Here is a 24026-nt window from a genome sequence, read left to right on the forward strand (position 1 = left end):
CAGGGCTTTAAACACCACTCCAGCTCTGGGCTCATCTCAGCAACAGAAGATAAAAATATCAAACATTCTTCTGTGCAAGCCAGTCTCTCTCAACCAGGAACAGAAGGAGAGCAGGGATAACAGCTATGGCAAGGAGCTGAAAGCATTTCTTGGGGTGAGGCACGTGGGCTGCCATGGCTCCTGCCCCTTCATGTGGCGTGACCAGAGAGGTGCTTGTCGCCTGACCTGCGTGTGGCCATCCCTACCTGACAGCATCAGGCTCCTGCAAGCGTCCCTGCTGTCTGCCTTGGCAGTCACACTCCCATCCCAGGATTTCTGGTGGGGAAAGCCCAGGAGAAGGTTGCCGGAGTCCATAATGCCACAGCTCCATCCCTGCACAAGTCCCAGCAGAGCTTAGATGAGGGCAGAAGAAAGCAAGCCGCCGGCTGGATCAGCTCTCCTGGCAGAAAGGCATTTGGTACTGCTGCTTTACTCTGGCATCCAGTGCAACATACACACAAGTTCACTGCACAGTTACTTCCATCAAAAGCACGTCTCATGTTCCCATACAGATAAATGTCTTATTTCTGTGTGTTCCCTCCGCGCCCAGAATGATTAACTGCTTGCAGTTTACACATAGGCTTTAATTCTAAAGATAGTTGTGGGGTTTTTTTGTTTGTTTTTTAAGATACCTGGTGAACTCCTACTGTCTGAAAGAGCACAGTAATATCCTTCCATTTCTTCAAGAGGATTGTGGAAAAACAAAGCTATACAACAAAGCTGTTTATATTAGTCGTAGCAATTGCACACAACCATCCTGTTTGCTTAGGATCTTCAAATCTCTGAGCGCTGTGGTTGAAGTACCACAAAATATCAGAAATATAGCTTTCTCTAAATAAACATGTGCAAGTTTTTTTTCCCCCAGAGTAGCACAGATAATCTCACTGCTGTAAAAGAGACAACTTCCAGGATCCTTTCTGCACTGCAGCGTAACGAGAACTGATGACAAAAATCCACATTTGGAAGATTTTTATGCTATTTTCTCACTGCTGTACAAGTAAAAGAACTGTAACAGTTAATCCAGAAGGGTCCGTGACTTGCATGTCAAAAAGGAGAAAACTTGCTGACAGGACAAAAACATCACCAAAATCTTTCCTCCCAAACCTAAAACTCTTAGGGGAATGAAAGACGCATGGCAAATAAGTTATTCTAGAAAGATACTTCTACATCTTGCAGTGTGAGTGGAAATTATGGTGTGATACTGTCTACAGTAAGCACTCCATAAGGGATGTAAGCTTTGACTGTTACTTACGGGAAATGTAGATGATACAAAACCAAAGCAAAAACAACAACAAGACCTACAGAAATAATGTTCTGAGATAAATATTTTTAATTTACCTCTTTTTCAAAAATCTTCAAATCTTATTTTAGTGTAAAGACAGTTACATTCCCTGAATTTGTCACTGAATTCAAAATGTTTGTTTTAAATGCTCCTGACTTGCAGTCCCACTGGCTACTCTCCATTGGGAAGCTCCTTGCCTCCATATTTTGAGAAAGAGCAACCGGCACGGAAGGAAGCGACTCAGTTAAAACCATATTGAAACCAAACCAAACCAAACCAAACCAGGTTAAGCTTTCTGGCAAATGCCCCCGGCTTCTCAGAACAACTGAGTGAAGAACTTTCTTGCTGTTAGGATACCTGCCACAGCAGAAATTTCCATAAAGTTACTGACCTGTCAGAACAAATGTCATAAAACTCCATTAAGGCCCATCCTGGAGTCAATAGGATTTCCAAGAGTGCTTTACAAGGGCAGCTGACCCACAGTTTAGGGGCAGGCTCTGATCAGCAGCATGCTGTAACAGCTGATTTGGCATCTCACAACCCTGGCTGTGCTCAGGGCTTAACGGGGTGGGGAGCACGTCCATGGGAGAACAACTCACAGCCCTGTTAATCAATGCAGATGCCCACTCTAAACGCTAACTTGAATGCGCTGTCTTTCCCTGGAATGGAAAGCTGAGCGACTTCCCTTCAACTTCAGTCGTCTGCTGTGACTTTCACCATCAGCAACTGCAATCAGCCATCCATAAAAGCTGGGGGCAGGAGAGAGAACCAGAGACGCGTCCCTATTTCTCACAGGGTAAGGAGAGCGTGGGGATTTTCCAAGCACCCAGAAACCGGAGAACAGCAATCGAAGACTTCTGGCCATCTACTCTTTCGATGGGTATCTGCACACACACGTGCACAGGGTGCATTACCACTTCAAACGATAATAAAGAATTACCGGATCAAGATGACCTTCACTTCTGAACACAGCAGCGCTCACAACACCAGAGGCATCTCAAACGATGCCGTCCGAGCTCGGCTCCGTTTCTTGAAGTATTCACCCAGGCAGGATCAGCTACCAGATAAACATCAGAGAGATGCTTATCACGGGGACTCGGCTACTTCACCGCTTTGATAGAAAATCAGTTCTCTGAAAATGCCAACAGGGGAGGAAACAAAAATTCCTTCTCCCACTGAATTTGGAAGTACCCTATCGTTGGCAAACAGCAGCCCTCTGCCAAAGGCTGCTCTCTCCTATTTAGGCAGCCCAGAAGCCTGTATAGCCTCCTGTTTGCTTCTCAATGACAGAAAAAAAGGGTTCCCAACCAGAGAACATTTCATAATTAATGATGTGCCATTCCCAAGATGTGTATTCCACCTTCAGCTGCAAAATAGAGGCTGTACGGCTTAAATGAAAGAAATGTAAATAAGTTAGAACAGAAGTGATAAAGAAAAACCTGAGATCCAAGTACTGACATTTTTTAATGAAATAAAGATAATGCTGCAAATTTATCATCAAAGGATAAAATCCTTGTATTTCCAAAAGTCCTTCTTCTGAGCACAAAAATAATATTAACATGACCCATCAAGCAAACATTGAGTAACACAGATTTGTCCGGACTGACTGGAAAAGTAGGTGCTGATTTGAAGATAGTCTGTACAAAAACTGAAATTCAAGTGCATTTATATGATCCCCTGTAGATTTAGACAAAAAGAAGCAAAATAATAGTAAAGAACAAAAAGAAACACCTTTATCTTCAATTGAAGAATCCAAACCCATATAATACAATTATTGATGTAGAGAGTTTTATTGTCCAATAGTGACAACAAATGCAAATAAACTCTGTAAAAGCAAAGCAGATGATTTTAACAGTTTACCACATATAAACTTCTATAGCATCAAGGGAGAAGGAAAGACAATATGTGAATCAATTAAATTTCCCCTTTTAGTAACAGCCAAGAGCTTCTGATTTCTCTTTTCACCCCAAGGAGAACTTTTCTATGAGAAAATGTAGAGGTATCACCAAAGCAGAAAGGTCAGCAGTACTGGCAGAAATGCAGGCAGATGGAAGAAAATCTCAGGGGCAAATAAGAAGCAATGATAGCAAAGGGGTTGCCATTCTCACCACCGCCTCACCTGAGATGGCTTTTGCATACAATCAGAAATATTTAAAAAGCATTTCTGGGAGAGGCAGTATGGGGTTCCATATACATTGCTTCTTTGCCATCTTTTTGCATCCAATCTACCTGGTGTACAAATAAAGAGTTTTGGCTGCTGATGTGGGAAAAACAGCGCAGTTTTTACATTAGGGATCCTTTTTCCTTGTCCAGTATGGCCAGTAATAATTATAACACTTTTTTTTTTTAAGTGGGATTTATACAGACTGCAAAGCACTTAGTCCTTTGATGAACAAAGTTCACTCACTAAGCCATAGTGACTGAGAAAAAATAAGAAGTAGCTTAAGAGAACATGAACTTGCAATTTCTAGTAATGTTTGCTGAAGCTGATGTGGGGAAGCCTTTTTGTAGGGTAGCTGACATAGGGTAGTGTTAGACTCGGGTTTTAATTATGCAGAGCTACACTATTCTGAAGGAAGGCAAAACTCCAAGTGTCAGATAGCATCCTAGCTAAACTCCCCAACCTTATTTCCTAATGAGGAGTCTAGAAGGGATCGAGTAAAACATCCCCACCAAAACAGAAAATAGAGATTTGGGTCTTATCCAAGAGATCAAAAGGAAGTATCTCAGTGTAAAACATGGTTTACAGACGGTCACAAAGGTATGTTTAAGTAATTACTTCTTCTGTGTAGTTTAAATACACAGAACAAGCACCTCTCATGAAAAAAAGTATTTCACAGTAACTATATTCACAAACTCCTTTTCAAATTCTGAGTTGGAAAGTGAGCAGGTGGACAACTTCAAAATAGATGTGAAAGAGGTGTCAAAGTCTCCTCTTACCTTAAAAACAAACAAAAGCAGCTGGAATGATGGCAGAGAAGGAGGGAAAATATTAAAACAAGGTACACAGTGCTAGGAAAATGTTAAAAAAACCTTTCTGTTAAGGCCAGGCCCTTTGCAGAGGGCAGTGCAGCTCCTCTCCTCTCTCACAACCATGTGAAGCACTTCTGCTATGATGAGAATGTTTTCCACATCCCATTCCTGTTTTCACAGGCTCTGGGCAAACACTCAGCAAACACTTACCTGCTTCAGGTAAATAGAAAGTAAATCTGACAAGGGGTTCATTTGCTTTTTGTTCCAAACAGCATTACCGATCGCCAGTGAAGCGCTAAAATAGCTGGGCCACCTCTGTTTAATTTTCTGTGTTGATTAGCAGCAGAGGTCAAAGCAAGAAATCTTTCGATAATGATGCAAAAGCACGTGGTCTGACCCATGCTGGGTGTAGTTTCATACACACTCTCACTGATGAATAAAATCCATCCTCCCAGGGGAGGTCTCCCAAATGGAGGAGACCCCAGGCTCATGCAGAGAGCAGTGGGCTCATCCCTGCCTCTGGCACGAAAGGCAGGGAGGAATTAGGTTTTTGCCCAATCAATAGGGACTGCAATCCCTTTGCAGAGCGACCCCACTGATAATCGCCCTGTGTAAATGATGGGGGAGGGAAGAGAGGAAAAAAAGCAGAAGGGAACAAGAGTAACTCCAACAGGCTGTGGCACCAAATGCCACATCAGCTGCAAGCTATCAGCAGCTGCCTCAAGAGGCATGACCTGTGGGAGGGAAAAAGAGGTGTGTTTTTTTTTTTTATTTAGACCAAAGGACACACCTGGGGAGGGTGAGGGGCTTGTGAGCTGCCGGTCCCCATGGTGGCAGGGTGGCCAGGATGGTGGAGGACACGCGGTTGTGTGGGAGGGCCTAGGGAGGCTGTGGCTCCTCACGGACAAGGCCTCAGATCGCGAGCCAAAAAAAAACCCCTCCTACACAGTCTTTGTGCAGACAGAACCACTGCCAGCTCGCTGTTTGGGGTTTAACCTAACCACACTGGACGATACGGCAGGGTTACAGGCTGTCGAGGGGCAGCAAAGCCCAGCAAAGCCGTGCCTGGCTCTACAAACCGACCCTTCAGCTTCGGGAGGCCTGGGGCCGCAGTGGCACTAAAAATCCCAGCTATTTCAGGGCATGACTCGCTGCCAGTGGTGCCAGGAGCTGGGATCCTTTTCACTGCCAGTCCCCGGGGAGCAGGGTGCCGGTAGGTGCTGGCAGCCTTTCTTTCCTCTCACAAGGTCGGGGCCGGCACGCCGAACCCAAGCAGCCACCGAGCTGCTCTGCTCGTGGCCAGAAGAGCAAGTATTTTCACCTGGTCAGGCACAGCTCCACAGGGCTTGCAGAGAAGGAGGTGTGTGGGGTGTGCAAGCGAACCCCAGCGCTGCTATCGTCAAACGCACGGCTCCTCCAGGCCAAAACATCTGCCTCGCAAATATAATCGTCCAGCCTCCCAGCAATGAGGAAAATGCTTTCGAGCTTAAAAGGCTTATCAGCAGCGCTTACCGCCCTGACCTCTGGGACAAAGTCATAACCACGAGGCCGTGGTGCTGTGCAGCAGCAAAGTCGTTTGGGAACACTTTCAGGGAGTGCTGAAGGGAGGAAGGTCCTCACAAACCCCCAGTTAAACATCAACAAGGGACAGGGAGGGTGCAGATTTTCTCATGATGTTTTGTCATTTATCTGAGGGGACCAGATGTGTGAGATGGAGACACAGCATTTAGATGGTGCCTAAAATACACGTACATATCATATCTTGAATCTTCCACCAAGCCTGCAAATCAGAGGAGTAATTTGCTCAATATTTTTAAATTCACCAGACAACTACAGCACTTTGGGATGGTAGCAGCATGAATCGTATTCCAGCTAATGACCATGTGATGAATAGACTCACACATTATCAGTAATCTGTGCAGCCTTCATCAGGACTTTGGACAATGTTTAGCAGCAGAGGAATCCAGAAACTAATCTATGAGTTTTGACTCACACTGACATGCTTGCTTACTGCCCTACAACTTCCATTGTATTACTAAGGTGCAACTTTCTTCACCTGCTGGAAATTTACAACCACATCTTATTCTTTTATAGAGTAATCTTTAGACTTACTCTACACACTCTCTGTGACTGAAAGGGACGTAGGCAGCTGAGCAAGCGGAAGATAAATCAGACCAACTGCACAAACTGTTCCAGTGGCTGGGCTCAAATGAAAGTTCTGTGTTCCACTTAAAACAACACAAGAGATGGTAAAAATCATTTGTAAATGTGCAGCGGAGTAGAAATGATCTAAATGCCAACTATGTCAGATCACCTGTACTACCACAGTTATTTTCTGCTGAACAGTGTTTGCACGATCAGCCGTGCTGTCGCAGATCATGCTTGCACTGCTCGGACAGTAACCACTCAAGGGCGTGGAAATTCAGCTCACCGGTAACAACTGGGAGGTTCTGCATGCTGTATGAGACAACCCAATACACTTATTTATAAAGACCCTAGGATTCCTCTTGGTTTCTCACAGCTGCAAAAATGCCTTTACAGATACTCAACCAAGCTTATACCAAAGCAATGCCATATTCCAGAGTCTGAGATAATTTCAACGCTCTGATGCTTCTTTAAGCTTTGTTAGGGAGCTACAGTATGGGATTATCAAAACACCTGTGTAGCTGATGCTACACAGAAGACCACTTGGTCAGAAAGGAACTAGTTGGGAGTTAGGTCAATTCAACACTGATAGCTGCATGACTGAAGTAAGAGCAGCCACAGTAGGTGGCAAGAAAGTGCTATAGGGGAAGGACCCAGCATGCAAGTGAGAAGAAAGCCAGAAGTCCTGTAGGTCCCCCTCTTGCAACAATAAGGAAACAGAGACAGAACAGCAGCTAGAGGGGAGTAGAGCTTCAAATTTATCAGAAACCTACAACAAGAGAAGGAAGATGGCATTTCACCATCATCTTCCAAATACATCAGCATCTAACACTTCCACACTACAAAGAAATTACATAAAGCTGAATTGCTGATTTACAGTATGTTAGGTATGCATACTGTAGCATTAGAGCTGCTTTGCCAAATACAGTTTATAGAAGGGTGGGGAGCCTTTGTGAATCATCAGATTATCTCATAGATGAGTTGGGCACAAAATAAGCAGGTGTCTGACATGAAATATTGTGCTTTTGGGAAGTTCAACATGTTTGAAATGAAGACTTGCACTTACAGCAACTTTAGTACCACTTTTAATGAACCAAGTAATTAGCAACTCTATAAAAAGAAACATACCCCTGAGCACTCAACATCAAAGGCACTGCATTCATTTCCAATTAAAAGGCCAAAAATTGCAAGATCATGTGTTGTCTCTGCTCCCATTTAGAGTCAATGGAAACTAATGGTGCACAACATCTTTCAGGGTCAGATCCAAAGGAAGAAGTGTTCATCTGACTTATGTTACCACTTCATTTGGAAAATACTCAAACCTTGGAAATGACGGAAGGAAAACCAACGACTTTATGATTATACAATACTGAATGCATGTGCAGAACTCCTCATTTTCAAGAAAGGTGTTCTATGAACATGAAGCCTCCTCCGTGTTTCCAACACCCTGATGTAAACTGCGAGTCTGTATGGAAAGGAAGGGAAATCTTCAAAGCTCCTTAGAAACCACAAAGAATCTCTGCTGAAGGTCCTCTGGATCAGACAAGTTACGTATGTTATTATTGATGCAGGTCCATTATTAATTCCATCTGCAAAATCCCATATGCTCATTTCTCTCAATGCTCTTCTTGCAGAGTGCCTAACTTGCCTAAGCCTGAAATATCTACTTTTACCATAATAGCCATAAAAAAAAAAGTCTGTCATGTATTTTTCATTTCTTAATAAGCTAAAAATCTATGCCAGCAAGTTGAGGCTCTTCCAGCCTGTTCTCAATACATAATTTATATCTTACCTATTTTAACTGTGGTAAAAATCAGAGTGCAAAGTCTTACATGGCTTTATTTGTTCTGGGGGTGCTTGGCACTCTTTGCAAGACTTATAAAAGTTGGCAAAAATGCATGAGTGTGTTGTATATCAACTTAGTTTGTAATGCTGTGGAATTACCACTTCTTCACTGACCTTAGCAATTAGGTACAGAGAAAAACTCGAGACTAGCAAAGCAGCAATTCAGTCTCTGTACAAGCTCACGACACTGCAAAAGGAAAAAGCCAGCATGGCATAGGTCAGCAGGTTCTCCATTACACCTCTCCAAAACTGCAGGGAGGAACAAACCAAACAGCAGGAGTTTTATTTTAGAAGACTTTTTCTGACAATCAGGGTATGTTATCTATCCCAAAAGGAAAGGGTCTAGTATTTCAAAGGGCCAATTTTCCAGAAAGGGAACCCAGTAACACCTCAACTGTGAAAAGGGATTTGTCCTTCTTCCACTGTTAGTATTCCTCCCCTCCCTTCAAAGACCTCAGAAACGGCAGAACTCAGAAACTTGCTGCTCTTGCAGCCTGCCACTAAACTGCTAGGTTTGGATTCATGCCTTAGAGGCTCAGGACTGGCATAACTAAATCTTCACATTTATATTTAGCTGCAAAATGAAATTCGGTTGCAAACCTGGAATGTGAAATGACCTATGCAGCATCTCCAGAATTCCCTTTACATTTACACCAGCAGTTATTGTTGCATGGAGAACAGCAATGATCTAAAAAGCTTACAGAACAAGCCAGTGACATCAATAATCTCTGTTATTGACAGAATGTTTGTCCCCTCTCCTCCATCGCCGTTTTCATGCCAAACTAATTTGGCACTAATGCTGTGATGTCGCACTTCAGGTTGCCTGGCAGAGCTAATGGAAAAAAAAAAAACTTATCTCCCATTGTGCAGACCTCAGTGATTCTTCTCTGCTTCTCATAAGAACATCTGGAAAGCAACACCAACCAAGAGGATTGCTTGAGGGTAGGAGGGCATGAGAAGGGAAAAATCCTTCTGAATATTTGTTCTATATTTAAACGCCAGACCAAAGCTTACACTTGGAGTGAATGTCTCTCTGCTGCAGGAATGCACTGAACAAGGAGGTGCTAAGCTTTCCACAACATGCCCCTAAGCAATGGCATTACTGCATGATGGCAAAATTGGAAAGCACTGTGCCTCTGTCTTCCGCTGCAATCATTGCAGAGACAGAAAACAGAACAGGGAAATTTAACAGTGCACTGGGGAAAAGAATCTCAATTTTCAGTCTGGATAGTTCACCAGTTTTGCACAAATACTTTCTGCAAAGAAAGTTCAAGAGGAGCAGGGAAGGCACAGCAAGATCAGAGCAACTCAAAATTCCAGAGCAAGGTGTCTCACTTTATAATTCAAAATGCACAGAAAAATGGAGAAATATGAGAATAAACTGTCACTGGAGGCAATGAGAGCTACAGATATGTAATAAGTTTGGGAAGGAAAACACAGGAAATACAGTTATATTCATGTTACTGATTAGGTGCATAAATCTTGGCAACCCTCTTTTAAAAGCAAACTGGCTTAATTTTCTTAGTGCCATCTGACCTCAACACAGCACTGACTTGTGCACAGCGCTGTTATCACAGGAGCCCAGGAGGTATTCATCCTCTGTACAAAGTGTCATATAGGAAAGGTCAAGACGGATATAGGAGGACTGCACAGAAAGTTAGCTTCCCCCTAAAAGGGGAAGGATATGCCCAAGATGAGTAGTTCACGTAGTTAAAAACCTTGTGGGGACTCGTCACCCTCATCTAAACTGAAGCACTGAAATCAAGTCATTGCCAAAAGGGCGTAGAGCATTTCAGTCTGAACCACCAATACTACACGTAACATTTGAGACTAGCAGCGGCCCGTTAACATGAAAGGTAGGAGACATGAACTAAATGGCTGGAAACTACGCTGACCCTGTAGGAGTCAACCAGCAAACTTATCGCTGCCGTTAATTGCCTTTTCATTTTCCCACGTGGTTGGAAGATAGCGACTTCAGTCACTAAAAAATGAAGACAAAGATAAGTCAACGTGACACCTATGTGATACCCCAGCTCGCCAGAGTACCAAGAGATGTACTACTGGGAACACAGAGGTGTGGGTTGATGTAGTCTCCTGAGGAGGATGAATCCTTCTGCAGATTTCCCTGCTGCCACTGTCATAGTGCTACTGATATTTTTATACCCAACTAGGCTACACTACGCTGTTATATGCAGGACAGACATGCTTCTGTTCATAGCAAGACAACTACTCTTACAGTGACAGAGAAAGTATTAAACAATGACAGACATCCTACGTGCACCAACATTCATGCCATTACGAGTGAGAATAGCACATTCTTCAGTTTTCTTTTGCCTCTGAACTATTCCAGTGTCTCAAGTGGTGGCTAATCTGTAACACTGAGGTCAGAAAGTTTAACGTGCAAAGTCATAAGTAAAGGCAATATTTCTAATACATGCAGTAGATAAAGGAGGAATTCCAGGATAAAGCTGAACCATTTGAAACACCACGCTTCCTTCTTCTTTTACTAATTTTTAAATTAGCAAGCAATTATGACAAAAATTAGTTACATTTTACATAAATTTTGGTTTGAAACTGAAAGAGGGTAGGTTTAGATCAGATATAAGAAAGAAATTCTTCACTCAGAGGGAGGTGAGGCGCTGGCACAGGCTGCCAAGAGAAGCTGTGGCTGCCCCATCCCTGGAGGTGTTCAAGGCCAGGCTGGATGGGGCTTTGGGCAACGTGGTCTGGCGGGAGGTGTCCCTGCCCATGGCAGGGGGTTGGAACTGGGTGGTCTTTAAGGTCCCTTCCGACCCAAACTATTCTGTGATTCTGTATGTTAATTATGTCCCATAATTAATTTAAAAATTCATTCTCTTCCTAGTTTACAGGACTTCACTCAAACTCATAACATCAGATTATCTTTCAAATCAAAAAGCCCAGGTGCAATAATGTGCCTAGTGGTATCTACAGAGCCACTTGCTCACCACTCTTTGTTGGAGTTAAGCTTGTCTGCTTTTATTGAAAATGGAAAGGGAAGAACGTAGAAAAGAAGTCAATTTTGCAATTATTCTGGTCCAGGTGGAAAAGCTTTACTGGATACAAAGGTTGGGCCTCACGCTAAATTTTTGGGGCTTAGAGCAGTGTTCAGGAATTTGTTTTCAAACGAGCTCCACAAGTTTTCTCAGCTTGAAACATGAACTGTCATGAAAGACACATCCTGCTGGCTCAGTGCACTTCTACAGTTGGTTGAATAAGCCCTTTCAGTGGTTATAAGATTGCATTTTTCCAGTATATAAAGAGCTGGCTGCAAGGTTGCATTCTCCCAATCTCTAGGTGCATTGCACACACAAATATTATTTTTCCTCTTATATCCAGTTATACTGGCAAATAAATGTTCATCGGTGTTGATTATATTGTACAGAGCTTCTACAATGGTATCTGACTTCTGCTAGTGTATTCTATGTGAACCAGGTCTTTCAGAGCATTCCTAGACAAGGTAGCATTGCTTTCTGTTGTATTTGTTTTCACATTAAGCTGCTTCTGTGCCAAATGCTAGACTATTAGAGGCGTCGCTTTTCATGGAGTAGCAGGGAGAGTTTTAATTAAAACCTGTCTTTCTACTCCTTACTCTCTTAATGTATATACTATTGTACTGCAAAATCTGGTAACGACAAATGCCAAAACCTTCTATTTACTTTCCATATATACCAAACAATCAAAGAGAAGCTATAATTTCTATTCATGATTTTTACTGCAATAACAGGAGGTAATTAATTAAGTTGGTCATTCTTTGTCCATTCTTAAAAAAGTCATACCATTTACCAAGAATTACCACAGAAAACTAAATTACTCTATTCATTTCCATATTTAGTAATACAAGTAGTGGAATATATTGTGCCATTCATATCTGGATTTCATGCAACCTAGAAGTTTACGGAAAGAACTCACCTATAGTGAGAAGGTTCATTTGCATTAAGACCAGGCACAAGTTCAAAAAACACGTCAGTTACTGAGTAATGAGTCAAAAAAATTAGGAGAATTCCTAAGATGCTTCCAGATTAAGCGGTAGGAACTAAGAAAAAAGCAATGCAAGATAGAGATATCTCTTATTGTATTAGAGTACAAGTTTTTCTCTAAAGTTAACTTCTTTGGATTCAGAGAAGCTTATGAATGATGAAAGTGAACATGCCCTGGAAATCCTCCTTGACCACAGCTTTAAAAAACAGCATACCAGAGCAGAAGCATCATACTCTGCTTCAGAGGTGTTTTCAGCTTGGACCTTTGCACAGACAGCCTAAGATATTTACATCTCAGATACTGGAAGAAAGAAAAAAATTAACTGATTAAATGCTGCTGTTGTAAACTCACAGAGGAGGTGCCAATAAAATACAACCTTCTCCCTACCTCCTCTGGCAACATAAAAAAAGTTAAATAAAACAAAAATGTATCAGCAATTTAATCTCCAGTGACTTGGGAACTATGTGAATTAGGAAGAAATCTGGAAAGGCTGCACTAAAACATTTGCTTGCCCTTACCCTTAGCTTTAAGTGCACTTATTGCTTTACATGAATTTTTCTTTCATGAACAAACTGCACGGGCCTTAAGAGATTGCCACAGTACCAAAAAATTCATAGCATGGTGTGATTTGACAGTATGCTGATATGCTCACTGTATTGTGAGTAGGAGACAACAGTTTACCAAATTGTTTTCTGATGAAAAAATAAATAAAAAAACTTGGCCACCAAGAAAGGTCTCCAAAACCAACAGCCAGCAGCAGATTTCAGAGGGACATCACCATCTGCTTCCAGCCAGTATGGCCAACAGCAATTTGTATCGTTCTGCAAACTGTGCAAATTCAGTTACTTTTAAAGCATTCTGATTTTTTGTAAAAGTGCTGGATTTTCACTTAGTTTGCTCCTCCAGTTTATCTTCTCTTTAATGTTCAAAGTCTGACAAAAAAAGGGCTGCTAGAAAGGACCTGCACACATGGAAGAATGAACATGAGAAGAAATACCACCAAGGAGGCTTCAGCTGCCAATACTCTTCAGCTGCCAAGCTTTTACCTTGGTACTTTCTTCTGTTTCTCCTCTGCATGGTGAGCAGATGGATTCACACTTCGGTATCTGGTGGTATCACAAATCATCGAATTTCAGCATGACTGAAGTCTTGGAAGCAAGAAACCAATTAATTATTTTAAGCTTGTAGAAGCCAGACAACCCAGGGGAGTTCTGCCAAGCAAAGATGGAAGAGAATTTACAGATATAATTGTGAACTCCTGCTAGACTGACACTGGCTGGAAAAGGTCTGGTTCATTTCCGAGTGATGGAAACAGGTTTCTAACAAGTACAACGAGAAATTGTGATGGATGTCTGGAATAACATCAGACTTCAGCTTCTTTCTACAGGTGTCTCAAATCCTCTTTTCTACCTCTGATCTTGGTGTTGAGTAATCCCTGTGCAACATCTCACATAGGTCCACCTGCTGCCTGTACTTCAGCCGTACGCCAGCACTTTCTCTCCTTCACTGCAGTATGTTTCATCTAATACTTCGCTTCCTCTTTTACCACAACCCAAATGCCACTTCAAGCCTTGCCTGCTAGAGGACTTCCTGTTTTCCACCAAAAGCTTTTTTTTCTTTGCCCTTTAGAATCACAGAATCATTGGAAAAGACCTCCAAGATCATCTGGTCCAACTATCCCCCTACCACCAATGTCACCCACTAAGCCATGTCCCTAAGCACCACACCCAACCTTTCCTTGAACACCCCCAGGGACGGTGACTCCACCACCTCCCTGGGCAACCCGTCCCAATGCCTGACTGCTCTTTCTGAGAAGAAATGTCTCCTCACTTCCAACCTGAACCTCCCCTGGCACAACTTGAGGCCATTCCCTCTAGTCCTATCGTTAGTTACCTGCGAGAAGAGGCCAACCCCCAGCTCCCCACATCTTCCTTTCAGGTACCTGTAGAGAGCAATAAGGTCTCCTCTGACCCTCCTCTTGCACCTCTTTTCTGAAATGTCTGCAAATTAACCAACTATCTTGTTCAATTTTGAGCACCAAAGCTGGCCACAACATTCCAGCTGCACTTCTCCAGTGCCTCATGCAGATGTAGCGCAGCCTGGCTGGGCCTGCCTGGCATTTTCCTGGTGATGGAGCACACCAGGTGCCATGATGGAAGAACCACACCTGCAGCTCCTGTTCATCTGACCACCACCCATGATTCTGCATCATGTCATGTTGGCTTTTTGTTTGCTGCAGACTACAGTGGTGAGGGTAACTTAAAGAGAAGCAACACAGCAGCAAAAAGCCTGCAAACAGCCTATAAGCAGGTTTTTTCCAACTATTTGTCTGAAGTTTATAAATACTAGGATTGACTAAGTAAACAGATTTCAAGTTGAGCAATGAACTGCCATTTCTTTCTCTCCTCCCACTATGTGGGTACCCATACAGTTTCATCCTGCATCCATTTAGAAAGACATGCATCAGCTTCCTTGCTAATGCACCACGGTGAGCAGGCATCCCTGGAATGAGACAGCAGGTTGCTGAGAAACGTTGGACCAACCACTCCACGTTTTCTGTGCGGCAGTAGGGATGACTGACCAACTGGTAGACAAGGCTAAAGATAAAACCGGTTTGATTATTTACAGGTTCCCAAACTCAGACTTGATAAGAGTCCATAATGATTAACAGCTAGCTGCCGAACAGAAAGGCGGCAGTCCTCAGGTTGTAAGGACAGAAAACACAGCGCTGCTTCAGCGGCAGATCAGAGCAGGCAACAAAAGCCACCACGTTCAACTTCCAGCAACTTGTGCAGGGGCAGAAAATCCAAGTCCTCCCTCAATGGAGCTGGCTAATGAGAGTTCGTTTCTACTACCTCTGCAGTTACAGTCCTTGCCTCTACCCTGTCAATTTGCTACGATTGAGGGCCTAAAATGCCCTTTTCAATCTTTTCCATAATTTCATTTCCATTGGCTACCAGTTTCCCCTTTACCACAGCCTGGAAATACAAAAGGGTGCAAAGAAAAAGTGAGCAGACTGAGCAATGATTTTTGTACTAAATTCTAGTATCGGTAAACAAGAATGCCTGTGAACACTGTTTATACATTTCAAACCTTTTCTGTGGCAAAAGCTCTTTCCCAGATTGCTTCTACATCTTCCCAACAGGTGACTTAACTGATACTCACAGCAAACATACTGTAGAGTAAAATTCACATACAGCCAGATGGCCCCCAACATCTCACCTGGAGCTGCTTAATGGCACTGCTTCTCACAGGGAAGGCACCAAGGAGAGATTTCACTTTTTACATGTGCAGATTTCATACCTGTCATCAAAACAGCTATTTTATAAAACTACTCTTGCAAGCTAAAGACCTCCTTCAAGTTTATGCAGTTTACACAGAGACCAGATACATTAAGGAGCATTAAGGGGATGAAAGAACAGCTTCACTACTTCTAGGTCATAACTGGTATAATTTGCACAAAAAAGTAATATTAAAGAGGTTTCTTTTCCCCCCTGTATATTAGTAGCATATAACATGGGGTTGCTGCAACATTATTTTAAAATTTTTAAGGCTCTGCTGCCAAACCATTCCTCTCCTTAGCATTTCGGTCCAGGCAGACAGCCTAAAAACTATTTGCAATGAAAAGATTTCCCCGGAAGCTATTTAAAAGACCCATTTGTCCCTGTGGACAACTGTCCCATAACTCTGTATGTCTCATCATGGTGCTTGTTGGCTCTACAAACTGTCCCCTGGACAAGATGAGCGCAGCATTTACACGGCTGTGGCACAGGGCCTGAAGAATGCTAGAACTGATGCCTTCTTTATATGGAGAAATTGATGGGAATAGGTATTGAAAAATAAACTACTTTGGAATAGCTCCATTCTCCCCGCAGACACACTGATCTGAAATAAAAGTCACTTTATTCTAAAAATAATTATTTCCCTCACAAAGCTCAGCGGTGAATCTGGCCTTGAAAGAACTGGCTCTCTTTTCAGCACATAACACAAAGAGCCACAGAATATGAACTTGATGCAAATCACTTGTTCAAAGAAGTCTAAAAGGTTGCTTGCCTTGATAGTCATGTGGGAAAAAAAATTAAAAAGTATGTTTTTTATTATAATGTTAACCTAGAGCATAGTATATCTTTTTACAATTAATGAGCAACACCATCCCTTCAAGACTGATTATGATGTGGTGGGCTTCTGAGCAAGAGCTTTAAGTAGCCCCTTTCCACTCCTTGTAGGAACACAAGCACGTGGGGTTGACGAATCCTCATGTGCTTCTCCTAGGTTAGGTAGCTAGAGAACAGCTAAGAGAATTGAGCAAGTACTGGAAAAAAACTAAGTAGAAGCAGTTTACTGGCAACAAATTGCTAAAACCCTTGAAAAAACAAATGAGTAAATTGTGGCTCCCTAAGCACAGTTCATTCCTTGAGACTCCTGTGAGGTTGCTCAGCAACTTCCCACAATTACAAGGGGTCAAGTCCTCAGGACATAATCTAGCCTATTGACTTTAATTCATCTACCTCTGGCACAAGGTACTGCCAAATGTGAGCAAGAAGTAAACAGAAGCAATGCAAACTGGATAGTTCTCAAAAGATGCTCTGAGGAAAATTCAGTTTCCAAATGTGTTTTATTTTGTTTCTTCCAAATTGTTCTGATTTGCTCAATTCCAAATCTGTGTTCTATGGTCATTCTTTGAAAGAAATAATTCAGAAACAATTTTTTATTTAAATTTCATAGGAAATCAGGAACCAAAGTCCACTGATGCAGTAAGACATTTTTGAGTTGAATCCATTTTCCAACATTTGGACTCCTGCTACAGATACTATCTTAGAAAAACAATGCCCAATCTTGGTGAAGAATTCTTAATAAAAGTACTTTCCAGACTATAAAGCATAGCTGTTTATAACAAGCTTGACCAGTCATCCTTCTGTCTTATGGATAATGCGACCCTTCTGAAATCCGTCTAGCTAATATATTTTTGGGGAATTTCACTGTAAGTTACAATCTGACTTCATTACACGTGACTCTCCAACCTTTCATGAGAACAGTGCTCTTTTGACATGCATTTATACACTTTTTTTTTTTATGGAAGGACAACTATAAATAGGAGGTGAGACCTTGAGATGGCATCAAGTTCCACTGAGCGTTTGGCACTCAATAATTCTGCTTACCACTCCTGGCAAAGTCCTGAAAATAATAGTTTTACTACCAAAGAGAGAGATCGGATGGGTTGGAGGAAAAGAAATGTCTTCAGAAAATTTTTTTTTTCTAATCCACAGGAACTGTTGGATAGTAGAACAGGACAGGACAGTAGAACAGAACAGGACAGTAGAACTAGGCTCTTAAGCCTAGGCTTGTAAGGAATCTTAGTCCACCTACTTATTAGGAATCTTAGTCCACCTACTGAAATCCAAGTACTGTTGGCAGCTGGGGTAGGGGGTATTCCCGCTCAGAGAAACAACATTTAGACTCAATTATAAACCAATTATTTACAAATTTGTTTTCATATACTTACAAAAATTTTGCTGGATTATCTTTCTTTGGGATGAAAACTGGGTTTGAAGTTCTCTGAATATTAAAACCATTGATGAGAACAATGACCGCAGAGAAAACAAACTCCCACGTTACTGCAATAAATCAAGAGGTTCCAGCAGAAATGATACATTAAACAAGTAGCTGTGAATCTAGGGTTTTTGACAGATACAGGTCTAAAACCGTTGGCCTGAAAGCTTGAACAATCCTAGACCCCATTATTTTACACAGGCAAATGTAACAAAGATGCTCAACACAGTCCCATGGACCTGGCCACTGCACCCCAGCCTGCTTGTCGAGAGCAGAACGCTGCCATAGGGCTGCACCTGACCAAACCTCACTCAGTTAATTACTAAATGGCATTCAGTTTCCTTGATGGTTCCAGAAAAAAACAGCAGAAACTGTAGAGAAAACTTTTGAGTATAAACTCATAGCACGACATACAGACACACAGCTGAAAATGCACATACAATACAATTGTAAATGCACACATATTTCAGCATTGGCCCTCAGGGAAGAACCGCAAACATGCAAAATGCAAGCTATGAACCACAAATCAAGCGATGAAAGCAAGACTTTGTTTGTGCCATTACTAACACGCACATCTACATATCTAAACTCTTTTCTTTGAGAGCCTAGCTTGTGGTTTGAAGCACATTCCTTTCAAAAAGTATCCCTGGTCTTTCTGTGAAGGCTAATGATAATTTTATCTCTTCTGAGCCTTGCAGTAATAAATGTTGACAGCCCCAGATGCCAGGTCCTTGGTGAGAGCATCTGTTTGTTTATTCAGGATTAAGTTAAACTACTTAGCCGCCATTACAGTAAATCCACCTCTCCTACAGACCTTCTGAAATGTACCGAAGAAAATAATGAAAACCACATACTGTTGGGAGATCAATTGCCTTCACAGGGCTGAGAAACCTTTTACAATTTATTCTTGAAGTTGGAGGGGTGAGGAATAGACTGCACGAAACATCAAGTGCTGCTTGAGCCACACCAAATCCCGCGGAAAAGAAAAGAAAAAGGTAGTGTGAGCTGCTCTTTGTCTTGATTTCATCACATCGCACCTTGATACTGCAGCAGACTTTCAAATGAGGGAGCGTAAAGCTTGATCTGCAGTCTTTGTCCAACATAGAATTGGTTTAGGTATCTACATAATTATGTTTGGGTAGATGAAAAAAGAACTGTATGCCTTTTTTTTTTCTCGAGGCAATTCACAGTAGACCTTTACCATCTTTCAATATTAGAAATGTAAAGACTGAGATTTAATTTCCTCTTTGTTAAGGGGAGTGAAGGAACATTATGCTCTTGCTGACAGGAACACAATTTGAGACTCCAAATTAGCAGACCTGCAACACAGCTGCCATTGCTTCACACTGGCAAAATGTGCTCGTGTATCATATAAAGGTCTAAAGCTGTCAGTACATCAACATGTATTAAGACGATGGGATACGTATCAAGCAAACAGCAGAGAACATACTTGAAAGGGGGATTTTCAAGGCATGTAGCACTGCAATCTGACCATTGACATTGAAAAAACAATGTCTGAAGATAGCGCTTCCATTTTGCCATTTAAGGCGGCTGTAAGATTGGCCTTTAATTACTGAAAGATGCTGCAAAAGCATGAGATGGCTCCTGCTCAGCAGGTTGTTTCTGCAGTACAAGCTGCAGCTGGTGCACCAGGGCTGGCAGAGCCCTGCTCTGCTGATGCCGCTCTGCAAATGGCCCCTGAAAACCTCCTGGTCCCATGTGTATGTCCCCAGGGCAGGGCAGCGGGTGGGAAGGGACATCGGAAGTGGGATGGGAAGGGATGTCGTAACAGGGTGGGAAGGGACACTGGAAGCAAAAGCAGGCTGAGGAGAGGCCACCAGAAGAGGCGCCGGGGCTGGGGCAGCCTACATGTGGCCTCCACCGCCCATGACGCCGGCCAGCTCACAGAGCAGTAAAATGGCGTCAGTAAAAACACGGCTTACGGTGACATAAATTGACATGTTCTCAACAGGGATGAAACTATTTTCCACACTTTGTATTTTTTTATATACAGCACTTGATTTTTAAGGCGCAAAAGGCTGACAGTGCATGAAGCATAAAGTAGATAGCTATCTCCGTCAACCAGGATGGCTGTTATCAGATTGGCGACGAAGGAGTCCATTGTTTGAGCTAAAATTACCTCACTGTCTCACAACACGCTTCCCCAGAGGACGCTGCGTCCCTTGGAGGAGAAACGCGGCCCCGACAGACATCCACTAATGCTCCAGCTTGCTCTGAGGGGCCAGGGGACAAGGATGGGGAGAAGCAAAGGCTGCGCCACTACAGGTTTGGTTTCTCCTCAGAAGGCCATATTTTCACTCAAAACTTGCAGCAAACTTCCAGGAGAGAGAGGAAGAACTATCAAATACGTGTGGATTTGTTTATGCACACAGAGCATAGGTTGTTGACATCCTCTGATGTTCAAAAAAGGCAGCACTTTGCTTATCAACACAACATATGGCCTTGAAAGCTTGAAGTACCTGCAGCCCTTCTTCCAACAGGTAAACAAGCAGCAGCAAGGCTGCCACCTGCTATTCTTCTGAATTCCACAGTACTAATCATTTTTCTACTCCATTAGAAACCTAAAGGACAGCAAACCTGGTCAGCCATTCCTGCATGTAGAAGCTGATCCCCTTCACAGTCATCTCTTCCTGCAGCACCATTCATGACTTCTCCTGGAGGCTTCAGAAATCTGCTCTTTAGGTACTTGTCTCACAGGCAAACATTTTTTAATGGCACTTATCTTCCTTGACGCTTTTACAGTCAGAGTATTTTGATACAAACCTGTCATCATGGGTCTGGAGTAGTCAAGATATACTCAAGGTGTACAATTACAGGAAAAATAAAATATAAAAAAAAAAGTCTTAACCTTGTTTTGGTGAGTTTGTCTTTGAAGGAAAAACACTGGAAATGATTTAGGACCTTCTGTGTCTTTAAAATACACTTTAAAAAGTCTGTGATATCTTTGAAACAAACCTAACCTGACCTGAAAACAACTTTGCAAAGAACTTATGAGTCACCAAGAATAAACTGAAAAACAGTTGCTACTTATCCCATGCTTTAATAGCTGGAAGCAATAGAGAATATGCCAGGGAGAGCCATTTCAAAACTTCCCTGCAATGCCAGCAAACTGACATTGTGCCAGCCATGCCAAGGCTGAGAGCACACAGTGGGCAATGGCAGAGGCAAGGTGAGGATCACAGATGGAAGAGGAAAGGCAAAATGGGATGGAAGGAACGGGCTGAGAAGAAGAAACCTGGAAACCTGAGCTTGCTGCTGGAAGGGATGCTGCTACCGAGGGGATGCGAAGATGGGGTGTGTGAGTGCTGCCTGCAGGAATGGCAGCCACAGCTCTCGCACCCTGATGACTGTAATCATCAGTAACAGAAGGATTCCAGGTGCAAGTGAAATTTACTGCTTAAATCTTATCCGCAGCAAAGTGCGTGTTCCTTATGCAGGGATCTTAAACATGTGTTATGCCCTACAGGGAGGCAAAAGGCAGACAGAAATAGAGGGTCTTTTCTCATGGCAATGTATTGGACAAGTGAGTATTTTCAGAAAGAATTACCATTATTCCTCTTCCCATAGACTGAACAACAAGGAAGACAGAAAGGTTTGCACTGAGGTTGTCACTCATTGCAGCCTCTTGTTAATAGCTTGTTTTGGGTTGTGTCACAAGGCAGTATTTAAATACACTATTGAGCTCATGGGTTTTTTGATACACAGAACCCATGGAGTTTTGGCAATAGAAAACTGAATAAGGAATATTAATAAGTAGTTTATTGAAGATATGAGTGTCTTGCCATGTAGGAAACGACTTGTTTAATAAGTGCAATCACAGTTTCTTCTAAAATAACAGATTTGATTAGCAGCAGACAGTAGTGATCATGGAAGTCACTGATTTCCTTTTAATTGGCTTTATTTGAGATCCCCACAGCATTCATTTCTCCACACATGAAATGCAAGCGTTTTTACTCATCAAGGTTTAATTTTGGTATCAATGATCTCTGTATTTACAGCAGCACAGCTTTGGTAATTAAGTCTCTTAAACTTCTCTTTGTTCTGCTACAGATGGAAAGGCAGTGAATGAGTTCTCATTTAAGATGTGTGGGGGAGGTGAGTAGCGGAGGAGAAAAGACAACTTTTTCCTGAAGGTTGGGGGGAGTTTTAAACAGAAATGGATCAGGAGGAAGTCAGACATTGACTCAGAGTAATTGAAGGGAGCCCGAGTGGGGCTCCTGGCGCTGAAAGCACTGTGTGACAACAGCGAACAGCCTCCAGAACCTCACTCCCTCCTACTGCCACCCCACACCGAAGAAAGAAAATGGGAACAGCTCCTCCATCGGTGCTTTGGAGATCTGGAAGCAAGAAATGTCTGAAAGAAGAGATGATGTTGCAAAGGGCACACCAACCATCCGCCAGCCCCACTGTCCCAACGCAGAGGGGGCGAGCACAGGGGCACCACACAGGTTGCGTGCGGCAAAGGGACCAGGGACCAGGTGGGGAGGGAAGAGCCACGGGATGCTTGCCAGCACCAGGAACAGGGACAAGGACTTGGGTTCCCATGGGTTGGACACAGCTGTCCCTGCAACCCTCAGCAAACCACACCCCTTATTCCTCAATTTTGCACCAGAAGAAACTGGCAATGCATTTTTCTTCAATAAAAATCATTTGTATTTATTTCAGCGCTCATGAACAATCTGCTCCACAGCTCCTAACATCAGAAGTCTCTGAATTTTCTGCAGCTACTAGCGTAGCTGAATTGCCATACATGCCTTACTACTTGCAGCCCACCTGCAGTTAAGAAAATCTGTGATAGCAATACTACACTACATAACTATTTAAACATATAGTAAAGTATGTCTTACATATTTAATAAAACACTGTAGATGAAATATGCTTCCCTCCTGTCAAAGGTAACAATTTCTAATAACTTATTTTAAATAATGCATTTAAAAAATGTGGTTCCTGCATAAACAGAACATACCCACGGACAACTCAATTTTTAAACTGCCCAAGATCTTTTCTCAGTTAGCAGCAACTGGAAGGACAAACTTTCCTGACTGTTAATGATGAGAAAAACTAACATACACTGTCCTGCCTCAAGACATCCACTCCTCCAGCTGGCCATAAACCAGCCGGAAATTCCAGATCAGAAGGCAATTATTTATATTTTTGTCTCCTTCCAACCCCTCTCCCCCCACCAACCTTAAATGTGCTTCTAAGTGGGAATTCATCCAGCCAGGAACACTTAAACAGTGCTGTATTTACACTAAGGTCAATGCCAGTTTTTGCTTCAGCAAGACTTGTGAGATTTTTGCCCCTACCGCCAGTAAATTTAATTTGAAACTAAATAATTTAGCTTGAAACAAAATAATTCTCTAGTTTTGGAGTGTTTTTTTTTTTTTTAAACCTATCATCACATTTAAACCAGAAGTCACATTCCTGCCTACTATAACCTGCTATTGCAAGTTTAATAAAAATTCTTTCAGGTTTAAAAGTACATTTTGTTACTAAGCACTGAAAAGAAATTTAAAGTACAAGAAAATAACATTTTTACTTTAGGCTCTGGCTCAGTTCTTCTCCAAGAGAAAAGGATCTCACCAACAAGTATTCCCTATCACATTTTTCCCTCAAGTCTTTTCATGGATAAACATTAGCAAAACTCACAAAATATACAGACTGGATCTTATGCTTCTGAGCTGAAATAAGTGTTCTTTCCTTCTTGTATAATGGATTAAAAGAGACTGGAAAAAAAAATCTTCTCTTACTTTTTTCTCTTGTTGATGCAGAACAATTTTTCATTTCATGCAGAAAATGTTTTCCCAAGTGATCCAACTTCAGATCAGAACTAAGCATCATCTTTTCATACAGCTCTTGAGAAAGGCTTCAGTATGCGCAGTAACATTTGAAACAAATTATACTTATCCAACACCGGGTATGGTTCAACGTAGGTTAAAAAAAAATAATTGGGGCTTTAATATGAAAATACCTCTTCTCTCCTGGTGGCTTCATGAAAGAGAAATCTCTCTTAAGCCTGTAAACATTCAAATGTAATTAAACGATCTACACATAACATCAGGATGCTCTAAGTCGTTGCTGTAATACTTAACCATTGCAGCTGAATCCCTCAGGAGCTGTAACACACAACGTGCAGACAACAAGAGAAGACTCTTACAAAGCGTGCAGTATA

The 24026-nt window shown here is 42.2% G+C and overlaps 1 protein-coding gene and 1 long non-coding RNA gene across 7 annotated transcripts in view; both read right to left on the minus strand.

The window, feature by feature from the left end:
- Positions 1 to 24026, minus strand: part of FARP1 (FERM, ARH/RhoGEF and pleckstrin domain protein 1) — a 209247-nt gene that overhangs the window by 102507 nt on the left and 82714 nt on the right. The window lies entirely within an intron of this gene.
- LOC121060522 overlaps positions 1 to 24026 on the minus strand; it is a 50467-nt gene that overhangs the window by 1118 nt on the left and 25323 nt on the right. The gene's annotated exons all lie outside the window — the stretch shown is intronic.

Source organism: Cygnus olor, chromosome 1 (assembly GCF_009769625.2).
Source record: "Cygnus olor isolate bCygOlo1 chromosome 1, bCygOlo1.pri.v2, whole genome shotgun sequence".
In the NCBI taxonomy this organism is placed as follows: Eukaryota; Metazoa; Chordata; class Aves; order Anseriformes; family Anatidae; genus Cygnus; species Cygnus olor.